Below are 4,787 nucleotides of genomic sequence, written 5' to 3'. Positions count from 1 at the left end.
CAGCCAGTTCTTCTGGGTGCTGTGTATTGACAAGGTCCACCCCGCATGTTCTCAACACAGAGCTCTGGCAAGCCAATACTGCAAGCAAGAAATTGGCCCTAAGCTTCAAGACCAGCCTCAGATTAGTCACCGAATAACTCAGGATGATCCTATGACTCATAATTTATGGTGCCTATGAAGACTGGAAACAATCAGATCCAGTGCCATTGACCCCCCATTCACTGCACTTCCAGTGGTGAAATAAATCAAAATAAGTAGAAGTTGGCTCCTTATTTCCCAGGAGCAACACCACCTTAGAAGAAATGTGATTTGCTCTGGAGTCTCCAGGCTGCTTCTCCCAGATATGAGGTCCTTGCAATGTGAAAAAAAGAAGGCCTGAACATTCCAGTAAGCAGCCCAGCGTAAGGAAGGGGACTTGGAGGAGGAATGAGCCAATTCAAACTGAGAAAAAAAAAAAGGGGGGTGGGTGATTGACAGCATTTTGTATTTCCAAAAGTTAGTACCTGCACTGGTGTCCGAGTAGCCAGGTGAGGGGTTTCTTTGAAAGGAATGAGTCCGACATAAAGCTCAGTTTGGGCTTTTGCTTCTGCGCTTGGAGTCAGAGCCCAGCACAGGCAGGGAGGGCGGGGAGGGGTGCTGGTAGGAGCCCAGATTCTGGATAAGAAGTCAATGACACAAACACTTACTCCCGTGGTATCAACATGTTCGTGGCACAGGCTGCCTCCAGTGCCAGCAGGTTCTCTGTAGGTAAGAAAGGCAGGAAGGCCAGGCAGTGAGACAGCAGCTTGGATGCCTTTCCAAAGCCTACACCATGGCTCAGGTAGGAGTTTTGGGCAAGATGAAGGTGAAGGGCTCTGGTCAGCTCAGTCAAGTCATGCTTCTGGCCTTAACATCACTGAAGAGGTGATGGAACTCAATTATTTGCTTAAGCTGATCATTGTACTCATCTTGTGCCACCTCTCCCAAGCTGTCCACAGGGCTTGCAGCTAAGGGGTTATGTCTCTCCCTGCTTTGCTTAGATAATGCTCCCATTGAACAGCATTGCACAGGAAAGGTCCAGGGGCTTGTGTGAGATGCACCCTTTCTTCGCCACAGACATGGTCGACCTAAATTCAGAGGTATTGCCATCCAGAGCCAAAGCTTCTCACCTCCAAGGCACCACACAGGCTGGGAGCAAGACATCCCAGTTTGCATCCCAGATTATTTTGGCATAATGTGAGCCTCTCTGGGGATTCGCATCCCAGATTGTTTCAGCATAACATGAGCTTCCCTGTGGAGTGCTCAGCAGGAATTGCCACTCATCAGCGGTCCTGGCAGGGCACTCAGCAGAGCCAGATGCCTTTCCCAGCCTGGGTCCCACCATGTAACACACTCCAAACACGGAGCACACCAACAGCTCCCAGAATAGCTGGCAAAGGAGGTGTCAGAGTAACTCCCTAGCTAAACCCCCGCCATGCCAACATCAGGCTTGCAGCATGCCTTCCCCCTGCTGTGTGCACCAGGCTTGGCCAGGAAATGGGCAGCACAGGGTGGGCAGTAGAGGTACTTGGGTGCTAAAGGCACATAGAAGCCCACGGCAGCAGGTTGCCCAGGCAGCCCCGATGCCTAAGGAGATGCTTGGGCACTCTCAGGTTAGAGAAGGATTTTGCCTTTTTTTTTCACCCCCAAAGAAGTGTCTGGGACATCTGAAAGAGCGAGGTAAAAATAAAGAGCACGAACCAGCAAGATTAGCCCCCTATCACAACGTACAGATATAGCCCAGAAGTGCAGATATTTCCTCACATGTCCCTCAGCTGTGAACATGCAGCATTGCCCACGTGGACGTATGGAGATGGCTCAGGCAGCAAATTGAAATAAATCCTTATGGGAAGGCTTTTTTGGTTAGGCCAGACTGGGGCAGGTAACCAGCTGACATGCCCAAGAAGCCCACTGGCCTGTATAAGCTCTACCCTTCTCACACAGGTGGCAAGCTGCACCTCTGGGAGGTACTTCAGGACCCTGCCCCTGATGCAGGCAGGCAGCAAGCCACTGACATTTGAGAGGGGACCTGACCCTCGCCCTCTCTGTGGTGTAAAGCCCCCAGGGTCCTCCCACCACCCCAAACTGAAGTGAAAGCCTTCCCCAAAGCTGTGTCAGGCACTCTTTCCATTCCTTTCACACCCTCCTTCACTGCTGGTGCAGGGGGTATCACCTCCCCGCTCTTATCCACAGCTCACCGCGTCCTACAAGATACAGGATACTTGGCTGGAGGTCCAGTGACAGCCAGCAGCTCAGCCGCCCCATCACACTGCAGGGCATGGGGCGCCGCAGGGCACAGCGGGGACCAGCAGCTGCCTGTGGGGTGACACAGTGCTGCCGGGGCCACACTGGCCCGGCCCCAGATGGGATGCTGGGAGCAAACGTGGTGCTTGCATGGAGCGGGACTGCAGACCTTGTGCTGGATGATCGAGATTAGGCTCAAATTTCAGGCGTCCCAAGCACGGAGAGGTTGCCTGCACCCACACCACATGGACTAGGATAAAAATACCCATCTGTCACTATCAAAGCTCCCGCCAGCAGACGGTGGAGGACGTGGCCTGTGGGACTGATTTCCTTTGGGCTTCCAAGGCCCTTTGTGGGACCATGCTGAAGGACAGAAGCTTTACAGGCATTGCACTCTTTTTTCCCACTGACAGTGGGGTTTTCTGTCGTGTCTGCACAGGCCACCCTTTTTTGCTTTTCACGGTGCCTCCTCTCATTGAGTCCCACAGAATAAATGAGGCAGGCACGACGAAAGCACCAGCTGGCTGACTGAAGATAGCATTTTAATTAGCCAGCCACCAAAATGTGGATGTAACCAGAAGACTTTGAGAGAAAGTCCTCATCAGCAGGGTGAAAGGCTGCGTGCCAACATCACAGCACCAGCCTTCAAACCTGGCCTCGCTCCATGTGTCCTCACCTCACCTCCAGAAGGGCACAGGTGAGCCGGGTGCGAACCCTGGGCAGGATGAGGGGCAGCCACGCTCCTGTGTCCCAAACCCTCCAGGAGCAGGTTCCTCACTGGCACGCAGCCTCTCCAGCCAGGCTGAGCTCCCCTCCAACATCGAGCTGCAATCACTCTCCTCGCGAGACGTGACAGCCCAGCTGTATCCACCCTGGAGGACAAAGAAAAGCTGGACTGCTGCCAGGGCCCCAGGTACCTCATTCAGAGCTGGCTTGGGCAGGTTCGTGCTGCAGTGGTTTGAGGAAGCTGCCTCAGCTCTGCTGCAGCCACACGCAAGGGAATCCTTTGAGCGGGTAGAGTCATCCCAGCTGAAACATGCCACCCAGCCAGGCGCTGCCACTGTCTCATGGGGTAGGTGGCTACCAGCTCGCCTGGCTCTGCAGATGTCCTACTTCTCCTGAGCCCTCAGAGGTAGGAAAAGAGAGGGGTGCAGCATGCTCTGGTCCTCCAGGCGCTGGGAGCAGCCAGCCCAGCTCACCGTCGGCAGGCAGGGCTTGACGTGTTGCAACTGGCAGCAGGGACCCACCGCCTCATCCATCTGGGAGACCTGGGTTCCCTCGTGCTGAGATTTCACACCCAGCTCAGCCCAGGGGAACACCACTGACCTGCCAGTTTCAATCTCAATCTGGTGACTTGTAAACATTTCCCAGGTCAGATAGAGACAATGCAGGTCTACTGAGGCAAACCTTGCTGTCTGTCACCTTGCACAGCCATCTGCGAAGCAGGCCGTAGATCCAGAAGCTGGTGGTGAATACACAAGGGACATAACTCCTTGGGTTCCTCAGGCAGCATGATCCACAGACAGCCCCTGCTCACCTTCTCACTTCACCGCTGCACTCCACAAGATGTTACTGAACAAGACGAACCAGACCCTCCTCAAGTACTTGTCCTCTTTCCTCCACTCTGCCCTCTGCAGAGGCTGTGGCTGCTGATCCACCCACTGAGCTACCCAAGTCCACCCTAAATAAAAGCCAGCTCCTCCATCTTTGCAAGAGCAGGACTGAGGCGGCCATGAACTCAGTGCACTCTCTGTGTTAACCCGGGTGAGTCGCCTCCCAGACATCCAGGAACATCTTGTATGCTCCTTCCCAGCGTGGCCAGACAACTGGCACATGAAACACTCACCTCCACGGCTGATGAGCAGACAAGACCACTTCCAAAGAGCGTTTTATCCCAAAGAGCCCAAAGCGCATCACAAAAGGTGCAACGGTACCAAGGTGCCTCACGAAGCGATGAGCACAGTCGGAGCTGAATAGTTCTTTGTTCAACGTCGTCCGGGATGGCAAGGTCTTGCTGAGCCACTGCTGGCAGTGGGTTACATACGTGCTACTCCAGCTGCAAACCGCAAGTCCATCACCAGTGAAGGACACGCTCAGAGCATTACTTTCATCATGGTTTGTAAGCTCCACCAGGATCGTGTCTACTCATGCCTGTGCAGCACCCAGCACATGGGGCTTGGCTCCTGACAAGGCACTGGCAGGGCTGGGACCATCACCGCGCTCCTTGGCATCAGAGGCTGGGAAGGAACGCAGGAGTCCTGCCCCCTCATTCCTGCCCATCAGACCACCCTCTTCTCACCGCATGGGGAACTCGGGCTCAGCTCCACGCAAGTATTTCAGCGCCTACCTCCCATTCATCTCAACGGGCTTTAGGTACCTAGATGCTTTTGGAGGCTCTGAGCCCAAATCCAGGAGTCCAACTGGCAGGTTGCTGGCGCCCTGTAGCCTCCAGAGGCAATGCTGGAGGGTCTGCTACACAATGGAAGAAAACCAGGATGCAAGGCAGAAGGAGAAGGCAAAGGAAA

This window comes from Falco punctatus (assembly GCF_963210335.1).
Source record: "Falco punctatus genome assembly, chromosome: 12".
Taxonomy (NCBI): Eukaryota; Metazoa; Chordata; class Aves; order Falconiformes; family Falconidae; genus Falco; species Falco punctatus.
This window is presented reverse-complemented; position numbering follows the sequence as displayed.